Genomic DNA, 26,195 nt, shown 5'->3' with positions numbered 1-26,195 from the left:
TTATTGAACATAACCACACTCATTCATTTACAATTATTGATGGATACTTTTACACTACAGTGGCCGAGATGAATAGTTATGAGAGAGACTATAAATCCTATAAAGCATAAAATATTTAATATCTGCCCTTTTACCAAAAATAAAATAAAAAGACTTGCTGAAAAAAAGAAAAAAGACTTGCTGATCTCTGGTCTAATGGAAAAGGTTGACAATGTGCATAAACAAATATGGAATATCAACAGAGAGATGGAAACTATAAAAGTCAAATGGAAATGCTACAAATAAAAGTGATACCACAGATGAAGAATTCCTATGTTGGGCTCATCAGGAGGATGAAAACTGTATAGCAATAAATTTGTTACTTGACAATGTGTCAATGCCAATAGAAATTATCCAAATTGAAACATAGAAATATAAAAAAAGGGAAGAAAAGAAACAGAACAGAAAATCTAAGAGGATTGGGAAGTATCAAATGGTCAATGAAAATGTGATTGGAGTCCCAGAAGGAGACAGATAGAACAGAATAGAGGAAATACTTAAGTGATAATGAAAAAGAATTTACCAAGCACTATCACCTAGACCTGCAGTTGGTTAAATGACCATGTCCAGTAATGTGAAGGGTTGAATAATTGGATGCCATAACTTAAACAGAAGACTTTCATAATATAAAACATACTTCTGACTTTCATCCTGTCCTTTATACACTTTTGCTGATGATTTATGTGAAAATATAGGTTTACTAATCAATTTTTTGGATGACATTGATCTAAGACACAAAACAAATCACAGTGAGTGGAAGAAGCAGAATCAATAATATCTAGATAGGCTTACTTGTACAATGGGCCAAACTCTAAATATAATCACAAACTTTAAATACATAATACAAACCTGTAAAAATAGAGGGTGGAAGAGGCTTGGCTTAATTGGATATCCAAAGTATAGTGGATTTACATGAAAGTGAATCCAATACAAACCAGTATCTGTGTGTGATGTGACTCCCAAACAAACGGACATACTCCCAAATGGTATCAGGAGAGGTACAGAATTTAAGGCAATCAAAGTAAGAGTCCCAGTGTAGTCTTCAGCTAGCCTATTGAAATCAGTGGACCATTTGACAACTACATTGTTAATAAGCAGACAAACTACACTGTATTCAAATGTAAGTGGCAGGAATGATTGAGAGGACTTGAAATCACATCAACCAAACAAGAGATGTTTAACTTGAGAAAAGTCAATGCAATCAAGACATGAAACAATTCTCAAAAGTCAAAAGGGAATTAAACTTGTTTTGTATGGCTTCGGGAGACAGAATTAAAACATGATTAGAAATTCTGAGAAATCGAATGATAGTTTGATATATTGGGAAACTTTTTAACAGAGGTGTCCACAATGGAATGGGCTGCCTGATAAGGAAGTGAGCTCCCCATCACTACAGATGTCCACATAAAAACTTCATAATGCAGATAAGACTTAACCATAGGATTGGTGGTTATGTACATTGCCTTCCCACCTGGATTGTCTACATTTATGTAATTCTGGAAAGAGGAAGCCATATGGAGAAGAGAAAAGGGAAATGAAGATGATGGTGGGACCAATCACTAAAACAGGTGTGGATTTAGGAGGAAAAAATAATCTCACATTTCACGTTGCTTTTGAAGTGCCTGTCAAATAACCTATCAGAAATATTAAGTTGGCAATTAGTTACACTGTCTGGAGTTTAAAGGAGAGGTCTGAGCTAGAGATAAGTTTGGATATATTCATTGCATACTGCCCAACAGAAATATAAAATGAATCTATTTTTAATAATATATTTTGCTTAATATGACATATTCAAATTATCATTTTAGCATGTATCAATATAAAAATTACGAATGAGATAACTATATTCTTTTGTTGTTTGTAATAAGTCTCTGAAATCTGTTGTATGTTTTACACTTTTATTACATCTTAATTCAGATACCCACATTCCAAATGCTCAGTAGCCACGTCTGGCTAGTGGTTATTTACTATACTGGACAATGCAGGCATAGATGATCATTGAATTCTTTAAAATTGGTAAATATAGGGGGGAAAAATGCTTTAGGATTAAGCAGTGAGAAAACCCAACAAAAGAAAATATGATATAGCCAACAGAGAGGAAAAATCTGGGAAAGTATATTGATATGAGAGCCATGAGAAGGAAGTGAAGATGTGTAGGATCGATTATGTTAAATTCTGCTGAAAGTTCAGGAATTAAAAAAAAAATCTGTTAGATTTAGGTATGTAGCAGAACTGGGTACCATGAGCAAGACAGTAGCTGCATGACAGTGGATTGAATAAGGACAAGTTTGAACTCAGTTATTCTCAGAATGAGTAGTAATGTGCTCAGACATTATGGTTCTCTGCCCAGTTAGCCAAGGGCTTTGGATCTCTGTTGGTTAATCCCTTAAAGGAAAAGAACAAAAGGCAGGCTTCAGGGCGCCATCTCAGGAGGCTCCTATGCAAGGCACAGAAACGAAACAGCAGCAATGCCTCCTTTCTGCGCACATCACATTCTTTTGTAGTGGATTCTTTTAGAAGATGTAAGCTTTCTTCCTATTCTTCGGTCACAATCTGGGATAAAAATTGTTCAAAACATAAAATAAGGCTTTAAAAGAAGGATTCATCCTTTAAAAGAAGGATTCCCTGGACATCTTTGGGTGAGGAAGGGATGGTGGAGCATCTTCATGCATGGAGCTGAGATACTGATGGTGACTCTTCAGAACTAACAGGTAGGCAACAGGTGAATGATGCCCTTGTGGTGGTCACCAGGGAACAAATCCAGGTGTTTATGTGACCTAGTCTCAGCTCCATTCAGGTAGATCTTCTCACAGCTCCATCTATAAGGCACTATTAGAGAAATGATATCTGCATGTTCTGCCAAGCACAGCAAGGACATAGCTAGGTCCCACAATGCCCTCACTTAGGGGGCCATATCCAATAGGCTTTATCATTGCTATCTACAGAGCTGTGTCCATTGGCCAGAGACCCCCCCCCCCCCAGCTACCACCCATTACAAGTGAGCATATCCCCTGGAAAAGAAATGGGATAGAAAAGAATGATATTTTGAGAGACAACATGTCTTAGGTCCAGATGCAGTCTCAGTCCTGAAGCATCAGACTCTCTGAACAAAACTTCATGTTCAGGCCAATGGGTTCAAACGAAGAACACATGAAGATTCTATTATATGGCCTGTTTGCCTTCTGTTGACACATGGCAAGTCTGTGCTCATTCATTTATTTGTACATTGTGGTACAAGAATAAAAGAGGCCTGAGTTCTAGCTCTGTGTGATACTGAGCAAAGCCAGTCCCTTTTCTGGGCCCTCGGTCATTTCATCCTTTTTGGCTCTGACATGATCTGATCCTACCTCCATCAGTTCAATGCTCTCAGGTTTCTCTACTACCCTTGGTCCCCCTAGGATCTCTGTTCTCTTGACAGCTGTTTTCTCCTGTCAGCTCACTCAGAGGATTCATGATGACTGCGGTTGCCATAGGAATGATTCATCTATCATAAAGGAGGCTGCATGAGATCACAAACACTCGAAAGAGAGCTAGAGGGGGGGAAGTGATATTCAGAACCAGGAAATAGATCCACACTGAATGTGGATGACAGCTTAATGAGAGGGGGAGATAAAGTTTGTGCATTTTCTATAACTCTCACGTGTATTTGAACTGCTCTGAGAGCACAAGTGCAGATCCACTGTCCAACGTGTCTCCCACATGTCTCCCATGCCCACATTAGACACTTCCTCCACAAATACAGAATGTAGTATGTAAGCTGCAAGGAATCAGCCCCCTCCTCACCAGCCACTTGATGAAAATGGAAGGTCAGGATAGCCTGGGTGATGCTGGACACCGTGCCCTGAGCATCAACAGCTGGCTGCTTGTTTATGATAATTTACTTGTCATTTACAAGAAAGGGCTGGAGACAATTCTGAAAAGATTTAGTTGTTTACATAGCTTGTTTAATACTCGAACTCACTCTTTTTATTCTTGAGGTGGACCATTTGTATTACAATATAATCCAACTGCCAATACTTCGATGGTCATTTTCTTTTCTTTCCCTAATAGGACTTCACAACATCCTACACTCTAATTTCCACCCCTGACTGAGTATTGAAACTCAGTTGTGAATTGAACATCCTGTCAATACTGGTCACAGACTGAGCCCCCTATTCTAGCCCTAGATGGCCATTCTCCCAAGCCTAGCCATGGACAGAACCCTAACTCAAGCCACAGAGAACCCTGTGGGTGGCCAGAGAGTGACCACCATTAACTAGAGCCAGTTCTCTCACCATGACCCCGGAAGGGAGCAGAGGAGAGGAGAGGAGAGGAGAGGTGGGGGGTCAGTGCTAGCCAGTGCCACATGGGGCCACACTTGATTGTACATGTCTCTCTAAGGATGGGTCAGAGGCATTTTTATTATGAAATACGATACATTCATTTTACAGTTTCCTAGCCACAGGATGCCAATCAGGTGGCTGTAATTCAAGGATTCTTCTTTGTTAGGAAGGAGCTGGGAGCAGTGGGGTAGGGTGGGAGGACTTCCCAAGATGAGAAAGAACTGACAGTTTGCTTTGAGGATGAGGAAACCAAGCCTGCAGAAGAAGGAACCTCAGAGAGTTTGCCTTTCTTCCTTCAGACTCTTTGAAGCAGGAATTCGCCCTGCTGCTGCTGCTGCTGGCTTCTCGCTTCTGCGTTAATTACTAGTGTTGATGGGTCCAATTTCAAGTCATATGGCATGTTCCTGAATCATGCACAGAGCTTGCTCTGTGCACAAAACATTGACAGTACAAGACAAATCAGGACAGGAACAATCAACCATCTCAGGCTTCCCTAGCATGTTGGCTAAGATTTGGAAATGCTGCGATCACCAACTCACATGGATAGGTCCCTGAGACATTATCCTGTGGCTGATTCCCACTCTTTTTAGCACCTGCAAATTTATTACATAAGATACTATTTTGTACTCAATTTAATCAGTTAGAACTATCTGTAGTCATTTGAAATACTCTCCATGTTGATTAAAATAATTAGTGTAGGGCTACTAAATATTTACCTAAGATATGAATCCAGGGGGAATTTGATAAATTTAATTAGCAAGAACTAATTGTTGTTATGATAGGAGTTAGGGTTTAATAAATTTAATTACAGAGCACAAATGACGGTTTCTTAATTAATAGATACTAGTTGCAAACACAAGAGCCATTATCATATTTTCAGGCAGGACATGCTATTCAGCACACCTTCCAGATGTCAACTCTAGCAGCCATGGCGACTTACAATAAGAGGAGCTAACACCTGTAAAGTGCTTCTGCTGTCAGGCACAGGTCTAAGAGCTGTTAGCATATGAATTCATTTAATTCTTACAACAACCTGACCGTTGTCCACATTTTACATGTATAGAAACTGAGGCACTGAAAGGTTAAGTACCTTGCCTAAGATTACACAGCTAGGAAGTGGCAGAGCTGGCATTGGATCCCATGCAGTTTAGCTCAAGCATCCGTGCTCTTTACTATCTCTAATACCTAAACCAACCAAACTACAAACATAAAAATAGAAAGTGTGAATGTTCAAAAGATCAGCAACCAAAATCCTCAAGTCTGCTTTGTTAGTCAAGTATAATAGACTTGTGCTGTTTGCAGATTTCATTTACACAATTGTGGAGATTCTAAAGAGACCCTGAAGGCACCTGGTCTTGGGCCATTTACAATTTTGCTGAGGCTCAGATGTGGAAAGGCTGGGGTGCTGAAACTGATGAGTAGTGAGTGAGCGGAGCTGCATTCAGGGCTGCATTCCAAGAGTACTCTGTGGTGCTTCCTTATCTGGATCGTTCTGCATACGTATTCTATTCGGGAATTTTCTACCATCATGGCATTTGCGAGTTTGGAGAATCAAGAGAGTATCAGGGGTCTACTATGTAATAACTTTGCAAAAAGTACAATTTGTACTCCAACCAATCACGGGCATGCGCCTCATTCAGTCTAGGATATTTAAAGCCGAGTCCTTTCACAGTAATCAAAATGGTCCTGAATCGCTGCCTATCTGACCAGACACAGCAGGTTCCACATGATCAGGCCCTGACCTCTTGCACTCCCTATTAGGAAATGCCTTTCTTCAAGAGGGTCTGGCTCATTTCTAACATGATATCAACACAGGGCTTTGGTGATGTCCCTGAGTGCTGTTAATGAATTCACAGGGAAGATACAGACCCTCCCATCACACTCCCCTTGGTGCCAGGGATATTCTTTAAGGACAATGACTCTTACCTGGGGACAATTACATAAGGTAATCGATGTCAATGAGCTCACTACAGCACTTGAGCTGTATTCAGTATTGGTTGTATATTTTCCTATATTTGTAATAAATAAAAAAGTGAAGACTTTTGGAGTCAGTGTCCAGAATCCCACGAAAGGCTGGTGTTTCAGGATGCCCAGTGGAACAGGCCAACCTGTGCTTATCCATACCTATGGTCAGATGAGCCATAAGTGGGCCAGATATGCAAATTATGGTCATTGCAGGAGGAAATACAGAGCAAGGATCCCCTCCAAGTCAAATGCTCTACATGAGGAGCTGAAATTCTCCTATCTCTCAGTGTTTCACAGAGTGATGCAGAGGACCACTTGACTTGGCCTGTAAGGAAAGTCCTTGCTTTGTTCTTGAGGTCTGGAACCTGACAAACTGTACACATCACTTGGATCTCCAAGGGCAGCCTGGCTTGCAGAGATCAGTTTCCTAAGTAGATTATTTGACAACAAAGTATATGAAGAGGAAGCCAAACATGTGGAATGTTTACCAGGTGGAGACATCAGCTGTGATCTTCATGCTCTGCACTTGTGTCCCCAGCTCTGACCAGAACAGAAGTCTCTCCTTCAGTCCCCTGGTCTGGGTAGCAGCCTTCTGAATCAGCAGCTCCCTCAGGAGGCAGACCAGATCTAGGGGTAGGTTGCACCCCAAGTTCATCCCTCAGAAATATCCTATCTGGCTTGTTTCTAAAGTTCTTCAAGGTTACATCTGTAGCTCACCTTACTTGTAATTGAGAGAAATCACTATTAACTTCCCCTAGGTTCTGCGCTGAGTCATACAGCAGTGGTATTTTCCCTTGGTCACATGCTCCAGGATTCTGTCCACTCTTCATGGGAGCCCAACTCATGGAATGAGATCCTAGTGAGTCCCAGAATCAATCTCATTGCACTTTTTAATGGAAAACTCTTCCTGCCCTTGACACATTTTTACATAACAGGTGACAAGTCAGTGCCTCATTCTATGCCCCACTACACATGTATTTTGGCCACCAAATATGACCCAAGAATTTATTAAAGTCGGTCATTTTGCTGTAATCAGAGAAGTCATTGGATATCAATAAAGCCAGCTTCCTAAGTGAGAACTAAGTGAGATCTAAGATGGGAAGTGAATTGTAAACTTTACACTAGCAGAGGCAGGCTAGTATAGAAGAACTCAAGTCTTCTCATCCCAATTCAGTGCTCCTTTCATTGTATGCAAAATGATGTAGAACATCTTTCTAAGAACACATGTCCTGTAGGCCTCACTAATTGCCATTCTGAAATCTGGACAATGTTTGGAATGTATGGTCTAACTTCTTTCAAAATGTTTGAATTATTCACATTAGCAACATGAAGCAAGACCACTAGACTCAACAGATGCTTCCTAGAGCATTTTTCTAGGAAAAAGGGTTGATTGGCTACTGTCATAGGCACCGGTCCCCAGTTCCCAGCTCATATTCTTACTCAGTGTCCTTCCCATCAAGAATTTTGTCTTTCACCTGTGCTTTTGGGACACTGGGGAGTGCCAGGGCTTCATTCATGGGGCAAATGGGTAATTGTGGAAGGACATCATTATGGGGAGATTGCAAAAACCCAGATAGTCTAAGGCCCAGGGCTTTCTATTCAAAGTGGAGTTCTGGAAGATCTGGATTGGTGCCAAAGTGCAGAACAAGCCTGGAGATCACCTCCCTCAGGCTCGACTTTGTTTTGAAGAAATGGCATTTCCCCCTCAGGTCAATCCTGAAACACAGTGTAATCTAAGGGGAGCAACATGGGAGGGGGAAAAAAAAGAAGATGAGAAAAACCAATAAATAGTAATAACAGGAAGCAGGAAAAGACAGGCCTGGATATGCAATTCTTTTTGTGCCTGTTGAATGAACTCTGGTGGGGATGTGGAGAGAGAATTATCCTATTTATATATTGAAAGGAATTTTAAATATGCATAGGCAGGGAGAGAGGATCCACAGAGATTGAAATGCAAAACACAGCATGGTCTGAGCATCTCTCCTTCTATCTCCCAGTACCATTAGCAAGTTCCTTGCACCAATTTCTGGAAAGCTTCTAAAACTCAGAGCCATCCTTCTGCTTACTCAGCATTTCTATCTTAGAAAAGCAATTCTATTTTTATAAAGAAATGGGCCTTCACTTGCAAAACACCTTGCAAATGATTTCAGACAGAAACAGAGCTCACACTTCTACACTGATGCACACACATGTTCAACCAACCCATTCACACACACAGACACACACACACAAACACATATACACACACATGCACGCCTCCTTCTACACCACAATCTCCTGGCTGCTTGGCACTAAGGTTTTTTGTTTGTTTGTTTTGTTTTTTTAACATCTTTATTGGAGTATAATTGCTTTACAATGGTGTGTGAGTTTGCATTTTATAGCAAAGTGAATCAGCTATACATATACATATATCCCCATATCTCCTCCCTCTTGCGTCTCCCTCCCATTCTCCCTATCCCACTCCTCTAGGTGGTCACAAAGCACCGAGCTGATCTCCCTGTGCTATGCAGCTGCTTCCCACTAGCTACCTATTTTACATTTGGTAGTGTATATATGTCCATGCCACTCTCTCACTTCGTCCCAGCTTACCTTTCCCCCTCCCTGTGTCCTCAAGTCCATTCTCTATGTCTACATCTTTATTCCTGCCCTGCCACTAGGTTCATCAGTACCATTTTTTTTTTTTAGATTTCATATATATGTATTAGCATACGGTATTTGTTTTTCTCTTTCTGACTTACGTCACTCTGTATGACAGACTCTAGGTCCATCCACCTCACTACAAATAACTCAATTTCATTTCTTTTTATGGCTGAGTAATATTCCATTGTATATATGTGCCACATCTTCTTTATCCATTCATCTGTCGATGGACACTTAGGTTCCTTCCATGTCCTGGCTATTGTAAATAGAGCTTCAGTGAACATTGTGGTACATGACTCTTTCTGAATCATGGTTTTCTCCTGGTTTATGCCCAGTAGTGGGATTGCTGGGTCGCATGGTAGTTCTATTTTTAATTTTTTAAGGAACCTCCATACTGTTCTCCATAGTGGCTGTAACAATTTACATTCCCACCAACAAGCACTAAGGTTTTAGATACTGTAGGTTCATAACATGCACGTGGAAACAACTTTTCACGCTATTGTGCAGGGAGACACGGTAGTGTGGATTAAAGGCCATGGGAAATATCATCATTCAACTGATCACAATCACTCTGGGAACATGTAAAAGACAGAAAACTGGTCATATTTCTTCATTAATATACTTCATTCACATTGAAAAAACAATCCTTTATCCCACACAAATATCTCCTTCCTTACTAAGTCTCCCCATTCACCATTCCCACCAAGCACACATTACCTCTCCTAAAATAGCAGGAGCTACTGTCCTCAGAGGCTTCACTGAGGAGCAAATAAATAGAGTAGCTGCTGCTGGCTCCCCTATCATGGACCAACACATCTTAAGTCCCAAATCAAAGCTCTGAAAGAAAGAGGAATTACTAAATAAAAACAAGACCTTTAATCCATTTGGAGTTTATTTTTGTGTATGGTGTTAAGTAGTGTTCTATTTCATTCTTCTACATGTAGCTGTCCAGTTTTCCCAGCACCACTTATTGAAGAGGCTGTCTTTTCTCCATTGTATGTTCTTGCCTCGTTTGTCATAAACTAGGTGACCATATGTGCATGGGTTTATCTCTGGGATTTCTATCCTATTCCATTGATCTATGTTTCTGTTATTGTGCCAGTACCATACTGTCTTGATTACTGTAGCTTTGTAGTATACACTGAAGTCAGGGAGCCTGATTCCTCCAGCTCCGTTTTTCTTTCTTAAGATTGTTTTGGCTATTTGGGGTCTTCTGTGTTTCCACACAAATTGTAAAATATTTTGTTCTAATTCTGTGAAGAATGCCATTGGTAGTTTGATAGGGATTGCGTTGAATCTGTAGATTGCTTTGGGTAGTACAGTCATTTTCACAGTATTGATTCTTCCAATCCAAGAACATGGTGTATTTCTCCATCTGTTTATGTCATCTTTGATTTCTTTCATCAGTGTTTTATACTTTTCTGAGTACAAGTCTTTCGCCTCCTTAGGTAGGTTGATTCCTAGGTACTTTATTATTTTTGTTGCAATAGTAAATGGGATTGTTTCCTTAATTTCTCTTTCTGATCTTTCGTTGTTAGTGTATAGGAATGCCAGAGATTTCTACGCATTAATTTTGTATCCTACAACCCTACCAAATTCATCGATTAGTTCTATTAGTTTTCTGGTGGCATCTTTAGAATTTTCTATGTATAATATCATGTCATCTGCAAACAATGACAGTTTTACTTCTTTTCCCATTTGTATTCCTTTTATTTCTTTTTCTTCTCTTATTGTCATGGCTAGGACTTCCAAAACTATGTTGAATAAGAGTGGTGAGAGTGGACATCCTTGTCTTATTCCTGATCTTAGGGGAAATGCTTTCAGTCTTTCACCATTGAGTATGATGTTTGCTGTGGGTTTGTCATATATATCTTTTATTATGTTGAGGTAGGTTCCTACTATGCCCATTTTTCTGGAGGGTTTTTATTATATATGGGTGTTGAATTTTGTCAAAAGCTTTTTCTCAACCTATTGAGATGATCATATGGTTTTTATTCCTTAATTTGTTAATATGGTGTATCACATTGTTTGATTTGCATACATTGAAGAATCCTTGCATCCCTGGGATAAATCCCACTTGATCATGGTATATGATCCTTTTAATATGTTGTTGGATTCTGTTTGCTAGTATTTTGCTCAGGATTTTTGCATCTATGTTCATCAGTGATACTGGTCTATAATAGTCTTTTTTTGTGATATCTTTTTCTGGTTTTAGTATCAGGGTGATGGTGGCTTCGTAGAATGAATTTGGGAGTGTTCCTCTGTCTGCAATTTTTTGGAAGAGTTTGAGAAGATCAGTGTTAGCTCTTCTCTAAATGTTTGATAGAATTCGCATGTGAAGCCATCTGGTCCTGGACTTTTTAAGACCAGACACTATAAAACTCTTAGAGGAAAACATAGGAAAAATACTCTTTGACATAAACCACAGCAAGATCTTTTTTGACCCACCTCCTAGAGTAATGAATATAAAATAAATAAATAAACAAATGGGACCTAATTAAACTTAAAAGCTCGTGCACAGCAAAGGGAACCATAAACAAGATGAAAAGACAACCGTCAGAATGGGAGAAAATATTTGCAAATGAAACGACAAAGGACTAATCTCCAAAACATACAAACAGCTCATGGAGCTCAATATCAAAAAAACAAACAATCCAATTAAAAAATGGGCAGAAGACCTAAATAGACATTTCTCCAAAGAAGACATACAGATGGCCACGAGGCACATGAAAAGATGCTCAATATCAATAATTATTAGATAAATGCAAATCAAATCTACAATATGGTGTCAACTCACACTGGTCAGAATGACCATCATCAAAAAATCTAGAAACAATAAATGCTGGAGAGGGTGTGGTGAAAAGGGAACCCTCCTGCACTGTTGGTGGAAATGTAAATTGATACAACCATTATGGAGAGCAGTATGGAGGTTCCTTAAAAAACTAAAAATAGAACTACCATATGACCCAGCAATCCCACTACTGGGCATATACCCTGAGAAAACCAAATTCAGAAAGAGACATATACCACAATGTTCATTGCAGCACTATTTACAATAGCCAGGACATGGAAGCAAACTAAATGTCCATCAACAGATGAATGGATAAAGAGGATGTGGCACATATATACAATGGAATATTACTCAGCCATAAAAAGAAACGAAATTGAGTTATTTGTAGTGAGGTGGATGGACCTAGAGTCTGTCATACAGAGTGAAGTAAGTCAGAAAGAGAAAAACAAATACCGTATACTAACACATATATATGGAATCTAAAAAAACAAAACAAAAAAAATGGTACTGATGAACCTAGTGGCAGGGCAGGAATAAAGATGTAGACATAGAGAATGGACTTGAGGACACGGGGAGGGGTGGGTGTAGCTGGGGTGAAGTGAGAGTAGCATTGACGTATATACACTACCAAATGTAAAATAGTTAGCTAGTGGGAAGCAGCAGCATAGCACAGGGAGATCAGCTTGGTGCTTTGCGACCACCTAGAGGGGTGGGATAGGGAGGGTGGAAAGGAGGTTCAAGAAGGAGGGGATATGGGGATATATGTATGCATATGGCTGATTCACTTTGTTGTACAACAAAAACTAATACAGTATAGTGAAACAATTATACTCCAGTAAAGATCTATTAAAAAAAAAAAAAAAGACCTTTGTCAATCATCTTAATTTTTCCCCACCCCCCAGTCTCTCCCTTTCTCTCTGTATCTTACAAATTCATACAAAGTCCCTGGCCCTCTTCAGTTCTGTTGATTTACAGGATTTAGTCACTGACCTGGGTATTACTTTGGGAAAGTTGCCATTCTCTGGTTACTTATAGGAGAGGATATTTTGAAATTATGAAGATTGCTAATAGAAAGTCAAGACCTTCAGATTTTTATAACAGACTTCTAATCAATAATGAAAATATAGAGAAGAAAGGGAAGAGAAGGAGAAATGAATTGTGAGAGCACAATCAATACCTCAGTGTCAGCACTCTGTTTGTTGTGTGTGGCTTCTTCAAGTAGGAGGACATCTTGGACGAGTAGCTGTATAGCTTGACCATCCACCCCAGACCCAGGAAGAAGCCCTTTACCAAATTCCTGACCTACTTGCAGGCCCAATCACATTCTGCAGGGTTTGCCTGGCTAATATCTCTGTATCCTTTATGTTTAGCATCACTTCCTCTAGAAATCTCTCTCAGAATGCTCTCCTTTTGACGTTTGAGTCATTGCAGTTTGGAGCAAGAGGGCTTCAAGGACAGGAAAGATGACTAACTCCATACTGAGAAACTGAGATCTGTAGGTTTTGTGATTTCTAAGGAGAATCCAGGTGGTGAGATGTAGTGAACAGCTGGCTCTCTGGGCCTGGATATCAGGGCAGAAGACTGGGTTCAGAAGCAACTGGGAAGCTACCAGCAAATGAACTGTCCTGAAGGCACTGGGTTGAGGGGAATCCCCAGGTGTAGCCTAGGCTTGATGCATCCCTGGGCCACCACCATGCACAGGGGCGATATCAAACTCAGAGGAAAGAGATGAAGTCAGAGCTCTATGTGAAGGGTTTTCTGTAGGCCCAGATTCGTGATACCAGGGTAGTATGAATCATCATCACTGTGTAACATTTCTTACTGAGAATCCAGGAAAGTGCTTACATCTACATTAAGCTTTCAGGCAATCAAACACTGAATTTTTTTTAAAGCCTGAAAATGGTATTAATGTGTGAAAAACACTTAAAAAAAAAAACACCAATATCTTGAGAACAACTGAGAAGAACGTTTCACCAGGCTGTCTACAGTTCACAGCTCCAGCCTGAGCACAGGCTTGTAAAGACATATAACAAAGGTGCCTCTCTCCCTGAGGAATAAGCACCTGAATCATCCACTGCCTACAAGTGTGGCACCTACCATAAAAACAACTCTCCCTTTGATTGCCATAAAATGCCCACATTTCCTTAGTGTTGATTTGCCGGTGAGAGGCTGAGGGAGCCCAGAACCAGGTCTCCAATTAGGCCTTATTATCACTAACCAACAACGGACCAGTGGAGGGACTGAATGAAAACTACAACAGCCATCTCTCTGGGTGCTTTGATGTCCACATCTTCCGTCTTCCTTGCAGCCTTCCTTGACGCTATTTAGGCTGGGCTCATAATGTTAGGGGATCTCTTTTCCAATGGAAGCAGAACTATAGTTTGGCAAAAAATAAAACCATGGTCCAGTTAGATGAAGGGAGGCTATGTATGCATTAAGCCTCCTCCCCCTAATTTCCATTTATAAGGACATTTGCAGAGCCTTGCAGGCATCTGCTTCTGAGTTCTGTGTCTGATAGTGCTATCATAACCTGCTTTAACCTTTTACATGCTGTTGGCCTACCTATGGCTCTCCATGCTGATCATTTTCCATGGTCCAGATTAAGGACCACCTCTCTCATGATGGCTGATGGTGCCAGTGAACTGACACCACCCTGACACAAATGGGAACCCTCCTAGACCCTTCCCTTGGTCTCACATCTAGGTACCATGTATGTCCTGGAGAGTACCACCCTTAGCACATCACCCATAGCCCACCGCATCTGAGCTCAGAGCCCCATCCTTTCTTTTTTTTTTTTTTTTTTTTTATTTATTTATTTATTTATTTTTGGCTGTGTTGGGTCTTCGTTTCTGTGCGAGGGCTTTCTCTAGTTGCGGCAAGTGGGGGCCACTCTTCATCATGGTGTGCGGGCCTCTCACTATCGCAGCCTCTCTTGTTGCAGAGCACAGGCTCCAGACGCGCAGGCTCAGTAATTGTGGCTCACGGGCCTAGTTGCCCCGCGGCATGTGGGATCTTCCCAGACCAGGGCTCGAACCCGTGTCCCCTGCATTGGCAGGCAGATTCTCAACCACCGCGCCACCAGGGAAGCCCCCCCATCCTTTCTTATCAGAATTTGAAATTTCTTTGTCTTAGTTAATTCTCCCTCTAATCCTTATCACATACAGAAAGCAGAATGAGCTTTCTACAGTGAGTGTCTGACTTTTCCATTCTTCGGTTAAAAGCTCTTTAGCCCCATCACTGCCTTCCCATGCATACAGGAGGAAGTCCAAGTTCCTGCCCATGGCTTACAAGGTCCCCATGATCTGTTCCCTCTATGCCTTGCCAGATGTAACCCCTGTGCAGGACAAAATGTGTCAGACAACTAAGGAGATGATTTTATTCAGGCTATTGCAATAGGAAGAACAAATGAGGAACGTATCAAAGAACAGGAAGGGGCTTTGAATTTGATAATAGACAGGTAAACCGGGGAGTCATGGGCAAGTCCTATGGAAGCCATGAAGAAGAATTGAGATGGGCCTATCTAGGAATATGTGAGATCACGGTGGTTGTTTTTGTGGTTAGATTTTCTTGGAACACAAAAGGGTGGGGAGACTTCCTAAAAGCTATCTCCAGGAGCACAGGGCTCAGGTAAAGTTCAGCATTGTCATCTCATTTCACTCCACCACTCTGACTTCCAGCCACAGACACACTCACCTGAGCTGTTTTCACACCCCTGGGACAGAGCTCAATCTGCTCTCTATGAATGGAAAGCCCTTCTCTGTCTTCTATGCCTAAACATCTTTCAAGATTCAGTTCAAGATTCAGTTACTTTCTCCATAAAATCTTAATCAGGACCCACTTTGTTGTTATAAGGATTAAACAGAGTGATGTAAGTGAAGTCCTTTGCATGGGGCACCCAGTAAGCACTGAAGAAACACAGACTTATAAACACCTTTCCTGGCTGGGCCATGCAGATGGAGCTGCCCCCACTGTACCCGACTCAAAACATCTGTCTTCACACCTGAGACACCAGGACTCAGTTGTTGCCATGAGCTCCTCCTCATGTTGTTTATTCATGCTTTTAACAAACATTTATTAATCCTCACTGGGGCTACAACAGTGAACAAGACAGTCCCACTGCCAGCCCGTATGGAGATAACAGCCCCTGAGGCTACATATGAGTAAGTAAACAACTGCAATTTGGAGGGGTGCAAGCACAAGGAGGCTACTAGGTATGCATGCTCTGGGGGATAAAAGTAGACCTCTGACCCAGACCGGGGCTGGGTGCAGGCAGCTTTCTGGGAGGAAGTGATGGCTAAGCTTAGATGAGGGGGAAACTGTTCAAAACATTATTTGTAAAAGATCTAGACCCTGGAAGGAGAGAGGGAGGAAGGAAGGGGAAATGCCTCACTTACGGCAAGATAACTGGTCATCTCTTTCTTTGCCTTCCTAGTCTACACACACACACACACACACACACACACACACACACACACTAACACTCACTCACACACAGGAACATGCACACACTTCCCTCATGGCTTATCTCTGTTCTGCCTATAAGCATCAAGGTGTGAAGAATGAACATTTTATCCTACACTTTGGATGGACTGTCTGTGTCTGAATTTTTTGTTTTGGTGCTGATAGGAATCTAAGTTATTAACCCTGAGAAGTACCCTTTAATTTTTTTTCCTTAGAAGTTAAGTGGGACTCAGACTTTACTTAGAGGAAGAGCTGGGGGAAGAGAGTAAGGAGGTCACATGATAAGCACTCAATAACCATTTCCTTCACTTGTTCCTGAGCCAAACCTTTTCAGCAGCAAGTGTGATGAATTTGTGCACTGTGTGTATAGTAGTAACACTAGATATTGTCAGGAAGAAAACAATGCTTTGGAAAGCTTGTTCCAGGCAACATGCATGGGGATAAACCCCTGGGAGTCCAGAGTGTTAGGAGCAGGGCTGCTGGTGAGTGAGTGGGGGAGGTGGGGACCAGGGCCAAAGAAGGAGTGAGGGGCCGCCAGCAAAGGCCCAAAATGCCTCTCTGGGAGAACTGAATTCATTAACTTCAACTTTGAGCCCTCATCTGTCTTCTGCAGTGAGGGACTGCTGTAGATGGGCCACTTAGTGATAACACTCACAATACCTGCGATTGGCTAGGGATGTGGCTGTTTGTATGAGATACCACCCTTAGCCACTAAGAGCGCTCTGTGTGCTCTGCTTCACCAGCCGTCTACCATCAGCCCCTGCAGACACACCGTGAGCACTCATCACCAGCCCAGAAACTCCACTCACTGTGAAGCTCAGGTAAGCCCATTGCTCCGTTGCCTCTGCAAAAGGCTGTTTCAGGGCCAAGGATGCACAGGGAATTGTTAAGGATCTATAAAGGAGTTGAGAAAAAAATACAGTGTAACCAGAAGAGCCCTTGAGAGCCAAGATCAGCTTTATATTTTGCAGGGTCCAGTGAAAAATGAAAACATGGGGTTCCCTGTTCAAAAATTATTAGCAATTTCAAGATGGCAACAGCAGAGCATGAAACCAAGCCTAGGACCCTTTGGATCGCAGGGCCCTGTTTGACTGCACAGGTTGGACAAACAAAGTCAGACCAGCTGAGGGGTCATAAAATCCAAACCCCTTATTTTATGAGTGAGAAAATTAAAGACCAGAAGTGGAAAGCGTTCTCTTGTTCCAGTCCCATGTCATTTTCATGCAGTAGGAGGCCTCCACACTGGGGTTCCTTAGTCATGAACTGTTCATTTACCAGTTGCGTGACCCCAGACAAATTATGTACTTTCTCCCTCAGCCTCCTCATCTGTAAAATGGGGGTAATAAAACAGACCTCAAAGATTATTCATTAGAATTAAACACAGTAAAGAGGCAGAGAATTCAGAACAGTACATGAGCTATAGTAGCTCCCAATAAACTATCACAATTTTAAATATTGGTAATAGCAGTAGTAATGATTGTAGTATTTCAGTAAGCTCCTCCTTTTGTCTCCTTTGAGTGGCTTTCCTTTTCTGTATCAAGGAGGGGACACCTTTGCCAACACTGACTGTGAACCACCTCACCGTGGTCATAGTTGTAGGGCAGGGGTCCCCAACCCCCGGGCCACAGACTGGTGCTGGTCCGCGGCCTGTAAGGAACCGGGTCGCACAGCAAGAGGTGAGCAGCAGGCAAGCGAGCGAAGCTTCCTCTGCCGCTCCCCATCGCTTCCCATCGCTCTCATTACCTCCTGAACCCTCCCCTCCACCCCCCAACCCCACCCCCGTCCACAGAAAAATTGTCTTCCACGAAACCGGTCCCTGGTGCCAAAAAGGTTGGGGACCACTGCTGTAGGAATTAGGGCTATAATTCCTTTAGAGAAAGGCTAGACTCTTATAAAAAGCTGACTCCAGCAGTCCTGCTCCTGGGACCCTGCAGCATTTACTCCCATCAAAGACTGGGCTGTCTTAAAAAAGAAGGAAATCCTACCATCTGTGACAACATGAATGGACCTGGAGGGCATTATGCTGAGTGAAATAAGCCAGACACAGAAAGAGACATACCGTATGATCTCAGTTATATGTGGAATCTAAAATAGTCAAACTCATAGAAGCAGAGAATAGAATGGTGGTTACCAGGAAATGGGGAGATGATGATTAATGGATACAAAGTTTCAGTTATGTAGGATAAATAACTTCTGGAGATCTACTATATAGCACAACGCCTATGGCTAACAGTGGTGTATTGTATACTTACAATTTCCTAGGAAGGTAGATCTTAAATGTTCTTCACCACAAAATAATAATAAATAATAATAATAATAATAAAGGGGATGGAAGGAGACTTTGGGAGGTAATGGGTATACTTCTGGCCTTGATGGTGGTGATGGTTTCACAGGTGTATACTTATTCCCAAACTCATCGAGTGGTATACATTAAATGTGTACCGCTTTTTATATATCAATCATATCTCAGTAAAGTGGTTTTAAAAAGTAAAGCTCCTAGTAGATTAAAAGAAAAAAAAAAGATAGGGCTGAGCTGCATAAAGGCAGGGCTTCTCAAACTGCTTTCATCTACATACAGCAGGATGTCCAGGAGCGCTTGCCAAAAGTTCACATTTCTAGATCCCAACTCAGACCCAATAAATCAGAATCTCCCAGGGTGGGATCCAGGAATCCAGTCTAACAAGAACCTCTAGAAATTCTTATTTCACACCAAAGGGTGAGAACCACTGTCCAAGGCCAGCTGCAGGTTCACGGCCATCAGCAAGCCCTCCGGGGCGCGCTGCCTGCATCGAGTGTGGCGTCTGCCTCACTCCTTCAGGCTGTCTAGCCCCATGGTAATCTTGCATGGGGAGGGCACTCAGCGGCCACCAATTAGAGCATGTTGGTTGGCTGTCAGATGGTTCACCGCACACATCTCACATCTAACACACAAGAAAGGCCGACCGCTGTGCCAGCTGGTCAGGCTGTTCCATCTGGGCCTGGTCCAGGGAGACTCTGGCTGGGGTCCTGAGAGTGACCCAGAGAGGCAGAGCATGTCACCACACACAGTGTCTTGCTCTTTGCAGCCTCCAACTGTGGGACACCTCTCCCAATTGTGGAATTTACTCAAGCCTCACAGCTTACTGCTAAAGCTCGAGCTATATAAAAAAAGAACGAGGGGCATTTTAAGCCTCACTTTAAACAGACTTCAAAAGGAAAAGGGGGTCAAAAGGTACAAACTTCCAGTTATAAGATAAATAAGTTCTGGGGAGGTAATGTACAGCACAGTGACTACAGTTTAACGATACTGTTTTGTATATCTGAATGTTGCTAAAAGAGTAGGTCTTAAAAGCTCTCAACACACACACAAAAGTGTAATTATGTGAGGTGACGGATGTTAACTAGATTTATTGTGGTGATGATTTAGCAACGTATACATACATCAAATCATTATGCTGTGCACTTTGACTAATACAATGTTATATGTCAATTATATCTCAATAAAACTGAAAAAAAAATGTCTTCCACCAGACACACAAGGTCATAAATTGCTTTAATATGATAAGTTATCTGGTGGTTCTTTATACCAACTATACCAAGCAAATGGCAAACATTCCTCACTACTCAGGGTAGCCTGCCTGGCCCTTTCTGTCTGTCACTTGGGGAAAGAGAGAGAAATCCATTTGAAACCAGGCTCTGATCATCATGGGGATGGCGGGTGTTGCTTTACCATCCTGCATTAAATCCTCCTCTCCCCAGCACTCAAATTTACCTTCTTTCAAAGCACATACTTTGTACTTTTAATTTATACCTTTGTCAGAAATTAAAGCTGACTTGCTCACTTTTTTTGGCTGGCGTCTCTAATGGCCCCAAACTCTGCTGCATTTACAAGGAAAGCACAGGAGGAGCTTGGGGATGTCCCAGCACACCCTGCAGGAAAGGGAGCAGCATTCTGAGGAAGTGAGGCGTGTGACCCTGGGGGACCCTCATGGGGCTCTGGATGCCTAGGTGTCTGCTTCAGGACATCTTGAGAGTTAACATCAACTCAGCAAGACTCCCTAAGAGCAGATCCAAGCTTGTGCCCACTACTCATCCACAACACAGCCCCCTGTGTGGCTCAGAGCCACTCCTATAATGCCCTGCACTACACATCCATCAGCATCAAATCTTCCCTGTGGACCACGGAGGCAGCCAACATATACATTTATGAAAATAAGCACAGTATGAGAAAAGAAAAATCATAGGCCCACCTTCCCCAAAGCTTTATTTTTCATTATTTTGGCTCACAGTGCTTCTTACCAAGTTTTGTTTGTTTGTTTTATATTTTTATATATTGTATTATGCTACCACTACCATATAAGCTTCATGAGGGAAGGACTATGATTTGTTTTGTTCATAAAACATATAGGTGCTTAAAATGTGGTTATTAAATGAGAGAATGAAGGAATGAGCTCACTTAACCTAACCCAGTCTTGATGTACACCCCTACCCCAAGTGATATCATATGCTACCTAGTTCATAAAGAATATTTAACAAAGACTTGGGGGATAAGGAAATTGTTGTAATTATTCTTTTTAAAAAGTCAAAATATATATAAGCCCATTACTTTAATTGTTTGTTCCAATAAAGAGAAAGGCAACAGTCTAAAAAATAAACATAACCAGAAAAAGAAATAAATATAACAACAAAAAAACTCCTAGAAGAAAACATGGGTGGTAAGCTCCTTGACATCTGCCTTGGCAATGATTTTTTAGACTTGACACCAAAAGCAAAGTCAACAAAAGCAAAAATAACCAAGTTGGACTACGTCAAACTAAAAAGCTTCTCTGTACAGCAAAGGATAACAAAATTAGAACAATCTAATTTAACGATGAACAAACAATCTAATTTAAAAATGGGCAGAGGATCTGAATAGACATTTTTCCAAAGAAGACATACAGATGGCCAATAGGTACATGAAAACATGCTCAACATCACTAATTATCATGGAAATGCAAATTCAAACCACATATCACCTTACACCTGTTAGAATGGCTGTTATCAAAAATGCAAGAAATAGCAAGTGTTAGCGAGGATGTGGTAAGAAGGGAACTCCCAGGCACCACTGATAGGAATGTAAATTGGTGCAACCCCGACAGAAAACAGTATGGATGTTCTTTAAAAAAATAAAAGTAGAACTATTATATGACCCAGCAATTCCACTTCTGAGTATTTATCCAAAGAAAACAAAAAAAAACTTGAAAAGATATATGCACTCCTAGGTTTGATGCAGAATCATTTACAATACCAAGACATGGCAACAACCTAAGTGTCCACCAAGGATGAATGAATAAAGAAAATGTGGTATGTATACACACACACACACACACACACACACACACACACACATATACACACAGGAATACTATGCAGTCATGAAAAAGAAGGAAATCTTATCATTTGCAACAACACACATGGACCTTGAGGGCATTATGCTAAGTGAAATAAGTCGGATGGAGAAAGAACAATACCACATAATCTCACTTATGTGTGGAAACAAAAAAAAGCACATGAGGGATAAGTGGCAATGCTCAGAGAAAGAAGACACAAGGTCAGGAGAGATGTGCTGAATGTGGATGGGTCTTGGAAGGAGGTTAGCTCCTAAGTCATTAATTGAGAAGAAGACATCCTCTCTTCTGAGAAGACTTCCTGACCTTGCAGGCTGGCGGTCCACATAGTCTTTTTTTTTTTAATTTATTTATTTTAATTTATTTATTTTTGGCTGTGTTGGGTCTTCGCTGCTCCGCATGGGCTTTCTCTAGTTGCAGCGCGGGGGGCCTACTCTTCATTGCAGTGCGTGGGCTTCTCATTGTGGTGGCTTCTCTTTTTGTGGAGCACGGGCTCTAGGCGCGTGGGCTTCAGTAGTTGTGGCACAAGGGCTCAGTAGTTGTGGTGCATGGGCTTTGTTGCTCCACAGCATGTGGGATCTTCCTGGACCAGGGCTCGAACCCATGTCCCCTGCACTGGCAGGCAGATTCTTAACCACAGGGAAGTCCCCACATAGTCTTAAAGACATTGCCAATCGTGATACTTGTCACAAGATATTTTAGCACCTGTGTATTTGCCCATGCACTTTTGAAAGACTACGTTTTATTTGCCTCTGAATCCTTGGGCTCCAGCACACAGTAAGTTCTCATTAAATGTTGGCCAAACAAATGTTGCCTGAACATGAGTTGGCAGGCTTTTCTGGGTGGAAGGAATGGATTGAACAAAGGCTCGTGGGAAGGAACAGTGTAAGTAGACAAGGAATGCATGTTTGCTTGTTGCTAAAAAACTGGAGCTCTGGACAATTCAATGTTATAGTGACAAACGCACCTAAGTCAGTGGTCTAAGCAAAGAGCTGCATTAAGAAACCATCCCTTCCAGCCTGAAGCTACCTTTGTTGCTGCACCCAGATCATTAAAGCATAAAGGCATTGCTGTTTCCTCAGTAGTTTTGTGAAAAAATGAGTACCTTTGTCTTCATCTCCCTCCCTGGGGCTTTCCCTACAGGTTGAAAAACAAGAGGGTTCCAGCTACAGGGAAGGGAAGCAAGATCCCACTTCAGATAATGAGATTCTTGGAAGCATGTACACACCCTGGGTGAGTAAGAAATACCACCAGAGTGTCAGGTCAGGGATGGGGTGGTCATGGCACCAGCTCTTCCTCCTGCTCGCTCTTCCTCACAGGATTTCCAGAAGCAACGGACTCTTGTGCTTTCTAACAATAATCTAAACCAGAGGCATCTGCTTTCATCTTTCTCAGCTGAAAGGCCTTTTAAGCTCCCCACTGTTTGTTTTGGTTTATTACTGAAAGGCTAAAACCATAAAAAAAAAAGTATTGTTGTGGGTATTTTCCAGTTGAGATGAAATATTTAACAAGGGCGAGGTGGGGAGGAGGAAGTTTGCTGAAAATACCATTCTTTAAAGGTCAAAAAATGCATAAACCCATTACTTTAATATTGTTTGTTCCCACGAGAGACAAAGTGTTTGGAGCCCTCCCCGCTGCTTCCTCCCCCCCAGACTTCCGTGCACAAATGCACACACATTTCAGGTCCATCCTCCAAAAGCACAGCTATGATCTTCTTACAGCTCTGCTTAGAATCTTCCTTGGCTCCACCCAGCCGAGAAAATGAGATATAGTCTCCTAGTGCCACAGGAAAATCCTACCACAATCTAGCTTGAACTAGTTGTGTAAGCTCACAGCTCACAGCTCACAGGGTGCTCCCAGCCCCTCGCCATTTCAGCCTGTCAAAAAGATATATCCATGCACATATTTTCAATGTATGGTTTTGCCTCTCTGTGTCACAGAATCATGCCAGTCTCTGAAATCATCTCTGCGCCTCTCCCTTCTCATCCATGGTGACACATCAAAACCCGACCCAAACTTTCCATACTTAGCGCAAGTTCGCCTCTTCCAAGATGTCTCCCCATCGCCCCAGTTAGAGCCCTCGTGGAGGCACGTGGCCATGCTGGGCATCTTCTCAGGGCTCAACTCCACTTTCAGGTTGTGACTTTCCCAAGAGCAGGGGCCAGGATCTATATAACTTTGTGTCCCCCACCAAACACAATGCCTCCGCCTAGCCAGTGCTCTGTATTTTTTGAATAACTGAATTAATGAAGAAAGAAGCCAGCCCCTTCCTCTCTGCAGCATTTGCTCCACTATTTGTGCAAAAATTAAATTCTTAGAACATGCCAAAGCACTCTACATGATGGATGCGTCTTCTGATTGGATTATAATTAAAATAAGGTTGTTTTTTTTTTTTTTTGGTAACAACATAGTTACCTCGATTGGCAGAAGGGAGATGGCAGATGTAATGGATAATTGATGAACAGTTTGAATGTTGCCATAATGTATATCCTATTATGTTTCCTGTTTCAAAAGACAGCTTTAGAGGAGCATCCCAAGAACCTGCTGTTGAATTATCATCCCCAAGTATAGCCGAATTATACAGCATGAGAAAGCTGGAAAATTGAAAGAGCTGACAGAGGAGGAGGGAACAGAATAGGAAGACCACGGGGCCGAAAGAATGCGGCAGTTCATTAGGAGGCTGCAGAGTGGCATGAAGGTGGGTCCTACGTAGCCTGAGAGGCAAGGGCTGCTCTGCACACACGCTAGACCAGCATCATCCAGTACAGCAGCCATCAAGCAAATGCAGCTATTGAGCACTTGAAATGTGGGTGGAGTGAACTAATATGTGTTGTAAGTACAATAACATCTATGCTGGATTTTAAAGATTTAACATGAAAAAAATGTAAGCTATCTAATCAATGATTTTTATAACTATTGCACATTGAAGTGATAAGACACTGGATATATTGGGCTAAATAAATTATTAATATTAAATTCAACTGTTTCTTTTTATTTTTTAATGTGGCTACTAGAAAATTTAATATTACATATGGGGCTAGAGTTTGTGGCTTGGATATTTCTAATGAACAGCACAGTTCTAGACTAAGTTTTCTAGACTAAGTAGGATATTACTCTTCTCACCCCCAAGAAGAAAAAAGAGCATCAATCATACTCAAAAAAAAAAAAAAAAAAAAAAGAAGAAGAAGAAGAAGAAGAAAAAACAAAGCAGGTACCAGAGCTGGCAACTTTGTGGTAGCAGGAGAGTCATTTTCTGTCCAGACGTCCATACAAATTTTTGCAGAGCTCCAAGGCCTGGGACTAACAGTACAACTATTACCATGGCCTCAGGACAGCTGACCATCCTAAGCCCCAAGGAGGAAAAATGCCAAGAAGTAATTGTCATATTTGGATGTGGGAATGAAAAAAAAAAAAAGAGGTTCTTTAAAAAGGAGCTGTTATGCTTTAACTTACATTTTTTCTATCTTTGCAGGGCTCATTCCTATTAATGGTTTATTTAACCTGATGTTCCTAAATGGGCTGGTAAGTGTGGCTTAGCTGATTCTTTATCAGCTTTAGGTACCATTCACTGTAATAATTAGGTCTAATTTCTTACCAAAAAAACAGTCTTAAGATTAACGTATAACCAAAGGAGTCTTTGAAATCAGTAACTTTGACCATCACTTTACTTCTTCAACCTGACTAAACTAAGATGTGGCATAGCAACCTGTCAAGGGCCACATGCAATCCTGGTCAGGTAGGGGTCGAGGTGGGAGGATGGGGACAATAGTTTGAATTTGAGTATTTCTAGTGTCAACAGAAATCTCTTTGCTGTAATTGGCTTAGTCCCCAGTTGAAGTTATGCTTATCCAAAATCTTAGGTGGTATATTAGTTATCTACTGCTGTGTAACAATCTACCCCATAATTTAGCAGCTTAAAACAACACAGTGTATTATCTCAGTGTCTGTGAGTCAGTAATCCAGGTGTGGTTTAGCCAGATCTTCCATCCCAAAGTCTCTCAGAAGGCTGCAATCAACATCAGCCAAGGCTGCAGTCACCTGAAAGTTCAACCAGGGCACAGTCTGCTTCCAAGCTCACCCACATGGTAAATACTTTCATGTATGTATATATGTGTGTTGTGGAGATAAGTTCTCATAAATACCGCTATTGCTTTTTCTATTAACAGGACAAATGACTTACCCTGCATTTATATCTGCTCACCACTCTTCTACCTTCTCTCCCTGCTCCCACCCCCTCCCCAAAAAGGGTAAAAATAAATTTACCCTTGATTAAAAGACCTGTAATCAAGGGTAAATTTATCTCACAAAAGGCTGTCAGCAGCTTATGTAGAACCAACTTCCCTGTATCACATGTAAGTTCTACCAAAAAATGGCTTGTAATGCAATTCTTTGTGAGTTTTCACTTGCAGTTGTACTAACAGATGAAAGATCAAAGAGGGAGCAGTCCCTTGCACAGCCGAATGCCAGTGGCTCCTCAAAACTAAGCCATCACTCTCTCAACAAACAGGTGTCCACCCTTCTGCCCACCAATTCATCTCACCCAGGAGACCACCTGAAGAGCAACTGGACTGAAGGTGAAGCTGCAGCTTTTCAAATAACAAGGAAAGGCAA

The sequence above is a fragment of the Balaenoptera ricei genome, chromosome 13, assembly GCF_028023285.1.
Source record: "Balaenoptera ricei isolate mBalRic1 chromosome 13, mBalRic1.hap2, whole genome shotgun sequence".
NCBI classification, from domain to species: Eukaryota; Metazoa; Chordata; class Mammalia; order Artiodactyla; family Balaenopteridae; genus Balaenoptera; species Balaenoptera ricei.
The sequence above is the reverse complement of the archived record's forward strand: the minus strand, read 5'-3'. Positions refer to the sequence as shown.